Source organism: Mytilus edulis, chromosome 3 (assembly GCF_963676685.1).
Source record: "Mytilus edulis chromosome 3, xbMytEdul2.2, whole genome shotgun sequence".
NCBI classification, from domain to species: domain Eukaryota; kingdom Metazoa; phylum Mollusca; class Bivalvia; order Mytilida; family Mytilidae; genus Mytilus; species Mytilus edulis.
In genome coordinates this window covers 106,536,392-106,543,413 of record NC_092346.1, presented here as the reverse complement: position 1 = coordinate 106,543,413, position 7,022 = coordinate 106,536,392, and positions in this window count along the sequence as shown.

Below are 7,022 nucleotides of genomic sequence, written 5' to 3'. Positions count from 1 at the left end.
TAGCAATACTAAATATTGATGATGTGCAACGCCACAACTTACGATCTGTCTCTAATAATGATCTTTTTGTTCCAAGACCAAATACAAATTTTTATAAAAAATCTTTTCATTATTCTGCAACCAAAGTATGGAATAATTTACCACTCGAAATAAAAAAATGTCCTAATGTGGAATTATTCAAGAAACATAGTTATAATCATTTTCTTGAAAATTATATGCAAGTCAAATAATTTGTTTTCCTCTAACAAAACTATATCAAATAACCCTTTTCAATGAATGAATTGTGTATATACTAGTAATATATATTGTAATTTAATGTATGAATGTATGAATGTTAACTGTATGCATGTATTTTGTTTGAGGGCCTCAATGAAAATTAGACTATTTCTAATTGAGTTACCCTCTTTAAATAAAGAATTTATTATATTATTATTATTATAAATGCGATTGTCTAACTGTGACTTTGACGTTGATTTAAACCCCCTTTTAATTTTAACAAAATTTTCACGGTTGGCTAATCTTGCTTTTCTTAGATACGGTCATTTAGCTGTCGGATTGAAATAAAATTTGCACAGGTTGTACAATAATTTGAGTGTTTTTGGTTTGGTTTACTGATAACTTTCTACAAATATTGCTTAGTACAGCAAGATACCGTTAGATTCGTAATATTTCTGTTAGATGTCATTTCAGAGTTATGGGACTTTTACCGTCTTGTTATGAAAAAGGCAATATTCTAAATGTCGTGCATTAGCAGAGAGTTAGCTGCCCCTTAGCTACAGAAGGCAAAACTATAGTTGTTTATTGAGTATCTTTCTAGCAGAGAGTTAGCCGACCCTTAGCTACAGAAGGCAAAACTATAGTTGTTTATTGCGTATCTTTCTAGCAGAGAGTTAGCTGCCCCTTAGCTACAGAAGGCAAAACTATAGTTGTTTATTGAGTATCTTTCTAGCAGAGAGTTAGCTGACCCTTAGCTACAGAGAGTTAGCTGCCCCTTAGCTACAGAAGGCAAAACTATAGTTGTTTATTGAGTATCTTTCTAGCAGAGAGTTAGCTGCCCCTTAGCTACAGAAGGCAAAACTATAGTTGTTAATTGAATATCTTTCTAGCAGAGAGTTAGCTGACCCTTAGCTACAGAGAGTTAACCGACCCTTAGCTACAGAAGGCAAATATATAGTTGTTTATTGAGTATCTTTCTAGCAGAGAGTGAGCTGCCCCTTAGCTACAGAAGGCAAAACTATAGTTGTTTATTGAGTATCTTTCTAGCAGAGAGTTAGCTGACCCTTAGCTACAGAGAGTTGGCTGCCCCTTAGCTACAGAAGGCAAAACTATAGTTGTTTATTGAGTATCTTTCTAGCAGAGAGTTAACCGACCCTTAGCTACAGAAGGCAAAACTATAGTTGTTTATTGGGTATCTTTCTAGCAGAGAGTTAGCTGACCCTTAGCTACAGAAGGCAAAACTACAGTTGTTTATTGAGTATCTTTCTAGCAGAGAGTGAGCTGCCCCTTAGCTACAGAAGGCAAAACTATAGTTGTTTATTGAGTATCTTTCTAGCAGAGAGTTAACCGACCTTAGCTACAGAAGGCAAAACTATAGTTGTTTCTTGAGTATCTTTCTAGCAGAGAGTTAGCTGCCCCTTAGCTACAGAGAGTTAGCTGACCCTTAGCTACAGAGAGTTAGCTGCCCCTTAGCTACAGAGATGTAACCGACCCTTAGCTACAGAAGGCAAAACTATAGTTGTTTATTGAGTATCTTTCTACAGAGAGTTAGCTGCCCCTTAGCTACAGAAGGCAAAACTATAGTTGTTTATTGAGTATCTTTCTAGCAGAGAGTTAGCTGCCCCTTAGCTACAGAAGGCAAAACTATAGTTGTTTATTGAGTATCTTTCTAGCAGAGAGTTAGCTGACTCTTAGCTACAGAAGGCAAAACTATAGTTGTTTATTGAGTATCTTTCTAGCCGAGAGTGAGCTGCCCCTTAGCTACAGAAGGCAAAACTATAGTTGTTTATTGAGTATCTTTCTAGCAGAGAGTTAGCTGACCCTTAGCTACAGAAGGCAAAACTATAGTTGTTTATTGAGTATCTTTCTAGCAGAGAGTTAGCTGCCCCTTAGCTACAGAAGGCAAAACTATAGTTGTTTATTGAGTATCTTTCTAGCAGAGAGTTAGCTGACCCTTAGCTACAGAAGGCAAAACTATAGTTGTTTATTGAGTATCTTTCTAGCAGAGAGCTAGCTGACCCTTAGCTACAGAAGGCAAAACTATAGTTGTTTATTGAGTATCTTTCTAGCAGAGAGTTAGCCGACCCTTAGCTACAGAAGGCCAAACTATAGTTGTTTATTGAGTATCTTTCTAGCAGAGAGTTAGCCGACCCTAAGCTACAGAAGGCAAAACTATAGTTGTTTATTGAGTATCTTTCTAGCAGAGAGTGAGCTGACCCTTAGCTACAGAAGGCAAAACTATAGTTGTTTATTGAGTATCTTTCTAGCAGAGAGTTAGCTGACCCTTAGCTACAGAAGGCAAAACTATAGTTGTTTATTGAGTATCTTTCTAGCAGAGAGTTAGCTGACCCTTAGCTACAGAAGGCAAAACTATAGTTGTTTATTGAGTATCTTTCTAGCAGAGAGTTAGCTGCCCCTTAGCTACAGAAGGCAAAACTATAGTTGTTTATTGAGTATCTTTCTAGCAGAGAGTTAGCTGACCCTTAGCTACAGAGAGTTAACCGACCCTTAGCTACAGAAGGCAAAACTATAGTTGCTTATTGAGTATCTTTCTAGCAGAGAGTTAGCTGACCCTTAGCTACAGAAGGCAAAACTATAGTTGTTTATTGAGTATATTTCTAGCAGAGAGTTAGTTGCCCCTTACCTACAGAAGGCAAAACTATAGTTGTTTATTGAGTATCTTTCTAGCAGAGAGTTAGCGGACCCTTAGCTACAGAAGGCAAAACTATAGTTGTTTATTGAGTATCTTTCTAGCAGAGAGTTAGCTGACCCTTAACTACAGAAGGCAAAACTATAGTTGTTTATTGAGTATCTTTCTAGCAGAGAGTTAGCTGACCCTTAGCTACAGAAGGCAAAACTATAGTTGTTTATTGAGTATATTTCTAGCAGAGAGTTAGCCGACCCTTAGCTACAGAAGGCAAAACTATAGTTGTTTATTGAGTATCTTTCTAGCAGAGAGTTAGCTGACCCTTAGCTACAGAAGGCAAAACTATAGTTGTTTATTGAGTATATTTCTAGCAGAGAGTTAGTTGCCCCTTACCTACAGAAGGCAAAACTATAGTTGTTTATTGAGTATCTTTCTAGCAGAGAGTTAGCGGACCCTTAGCTACAGAAGGCAAAACTATAGTTGTTTATTGAGTATCTTTCTAGCAGAGAGTTAGCTGACCCTTAACTACAGAAGGCAAAACTATAGTTGTTTATTGAGTATCTTTCTAGCAGAGAGTTAGCTGACCCTTAGCTACAGAAGGCAAAACTATAGTTGTTTATTGAGTATATTTCTAGCAGAGAGTTAGCCGACCCTTAGCTACAGAAGGCAAAACTATAGTTGTTTATTGAGTATCTTTCTAGCAGAGAGTTAGCTGACCCTTAGCTACAGAAGGCAAAACTATAGTTGTTTATTGAGTATCTTTCTAGCAGAGAGTTAACCGACCCTTAGCTACAGAAGGCAAAACTATAGTTGTTTATTGAGTATCTTTCTAGCAGAGAGTTAACCGACCCTTAGCTACAGAAGGCAAAACTATAGTTGTTTATTGAGTATCTTTCTAGCAGAGAGTTAACCGACCCTTAGCTACAGAAGGCAAAACTATAGTTGTTTATTGAGTATCTTTCTAGCAGAGAGTTAACGGACCCTTAGCTACAGAAGACAAAACTATAGTTGTTTATTGAGTATCTTTCTAGCAGAGAGTTAACCGACCCTTAGCTACAGAAGGCAAAACTATAGTTGTTTATTGAGTATCTTTCTAGCAGAGAGTTAACCGACCCTTAGCTACAGAAGGCAAAACTATAGTTGTTTATTGAGTATCTTTCTAGCAGAGAGTTAACCGACCCTTAGCTACAGAAGGCAAAACTATAGTTGTTTATTGAGTATCTTTCTAGCAGAGAGTTAACGGACCCTTAGCTACAGAAGACAAAACTATAGTTGTTTATTGAGTATCTTTCTAGCAGAGAGTTAACCGACCCTTAGCTACAGAAGGCAAAACTATAGTTGTTTATTGAGTATCTTTCTAGCAGAGAGTTAACCGACCCTTAGCTACAGAAGGCAAAACTATAGTTGTTTATTGAGTATCTTTCTAGCAGAGAGTTAACCGACCCTTAGCTACAGAAGGCAAAACTATAGTTGTTTATTGAGTATCTTTCTAGCAGAGAGTTAACCGACCCTTAGCTACAGAAGGCAAAACTATAGTTGTTTATTGAGTATCTTTCTAGCAGAGAGTTAACCGACCCTTAGCTACAGAAGGCAAAACTATAGTTGTTTATTGAGTATCTTTCTAGCAGAGAGTTAACCGACCCTTAGCTACAGAAGGCAAAACTATAGTTGTTTATTGAGTATCTTTCTAGCAGAGAGTTAACCGACCCTTAGCTACAGAAGGCAAAACTATAGTTGTTTATTGAGTATCTTTCTAGCAGAGAGTTAACGGACCCTTAGCTACAGAAGGCAAAACTATACTTGTTTATTGAGTATCTTTCTAGCAGAGAGTTAACCGACCCTTAGCTACAGAAGGCAAAACTATAGTTGTTTATTGAGTATCTTTCTAGCAGAGAGTTAACGGACCCTTAGCTACAGAAGACAAAACTATAGTTGTTTATTGAGTATCTTTCTAGCAGAGAGTTAACCGACCCTTAGCTACAGAAGGCAAAACTATAGTTGTTTATTGAGTATCTTTCTAGCAGAGAGTTAACCGACCCTTAGCTACAGAAGGCAAAACTATAGTTGTTTATTGAGTATCTTTCTAGCAGAGAGTTAACCGACCCTTAGCTACAGAAGGCAAAACTATAGTTGTTTATTGAGTATCTTTCTAGCAGAGAGTTAACCGACCCTTAGCTACAGAAGGCAAAACTATAGTTGTTTATTGAGTATCTTTCTAGCAGAGAGTTAACCGACCCTTAGCTACAGAAGGCAAAACTATAGTTGTTTATTGAGTATCTTTCTAGCAGAGAGTTAACCGACCCTTAGCTACAGAAGGCAAAACTATACTTGTTTATTGAGTATCTTTCTAGCAGAGAGTTAACGGACCCTTAGCTACAGAAGGCAAAACTATAGTTGTTTATTGAGTATCTTTCTAGCAGAGAGTTAACCGACCCTTAGCTACAGAAGGCAAAACTATAGTTGTTTATTGAGTATCTTTCTAGCAGAGAGTTAGCTGCCCCTTAGCTACAGAAGGCAAAACTATAGTTGTTTATTGAGTATCTTTCTAGCAGAGAGTGAGCTGCTCCTTAGCTACAGAAGGCAAAACTATAGTTGTTTATTGAGTATCTTTCTAGCATTTTTTTGCTAAATAAAGTGGATGTAAGCAATTATATGCAACCGCACGGTTTCGACAATTAAACTAAACCTATACCATATTGGTTTTTAAAAAATTGTATTATATGATCATAGTTAAGCAATAACACAAAGATATCTGATATTTATTAATCAAAATAGCGTTGACTTACCGCGTCTATGAACACAACTATTTCTTCTTTCGTATATAATTACTATAACTGCCGATGTATTAAAAATTCGTAAGGGTTCCACGGAACCAAGTGTCTCATATTTTTGCTGCAAGTCGCAGTAGATACTATCTTGTGATTGTAAGAAGCTTCTGTACGAATCGAATAAATGTTTTAAAAACCTTAGCTGCAAATTGTATGTTATGTTAACTGGAAGAAAAACTAAGTCCATGTTAAAACTCTGGATACTATCTCATGATTATAAACAAGCTTCTCTCCAAGTTTGGAAGAAATCCAGGATATTTTAAGAAAGTTTATTTTTTTTTATAAACTTGAACCACAGAGTGAATGTGAGGTTAACTGGCAGAAAAAAACTAAGTTCATGTATGAGTAAAATACGGATAAACAGGATTTTTGTTTACAAAATTTACTTCTGAATACTATCTTATGATCATAAAGAAGCTTCTGTCCAATTTTGGTAGAAATCCTGGGTAGTTAAAGAAAGTTATTTAAAACATTCCAAAAACTTTAACCACAGTGTAAATTTGTGGACTCCGCCGCCGCCAACAGCGACAACGGAATGCAGGAAAGCTAAGTCTCGCTTTAGCAGACTCGACAAAAATCATTATACATATGAAAACAAATACCGTGTAATGCATACAAATTGAGCAAAGGTATTTTTCAGCTCCCATCTTACAATACATAATACGTATCTAAATGTGAACAAGTCATTGTGTATTGGGTTTTGAATACCGATACCGTTATTTGATATTGCGGTATAGGTTCACAATTCTAAATCTCATTCTAGCCAATACAACCTGAGCCATATCAGAAAGCAACCAATCAGTTTCGGTGTGTGTTATGCAATTATTCCCAAAATGGCGTGCATATCTAATAAAACACTATAAACCTCTAAGAGTACTTAACAGACCCAAAGTAAAGTCTGGACAAGAATCAAGTACAGGTAAGTACTGTGGAGATCATGTTAAGTCTTTTTATGTTGTAATGTTATAATACTGTTTCGGGTGAGGGTGAAGGTTGGTGTCTGTTAAAAGCAGCTGCATTTATTTGCAGATGTCCTACGTCAAGAACCTGCTGTTCAGTGGCTGTCGTTTGTTGAGGTGGTTTAGAAGTGTTTCTCGGGTGGTTTTTTTATGTAGATTAGACCATTGTTTTTCCTGTTTGAAATATTTTACACTAGTCATTTTGGGGCCCTTTATAGCTTGTTGTTCGGTGTTAGCCAAGTCTACATGTTCAAGACCGTACTTAGACCTATGATGGTTTACTTTTAACAAATTGTGACTTGGATAGTGAGTTGACTCATACCACATCTTATATCTATTGTCAAATAAAATCTGTGCTCGACCTTCTTGATT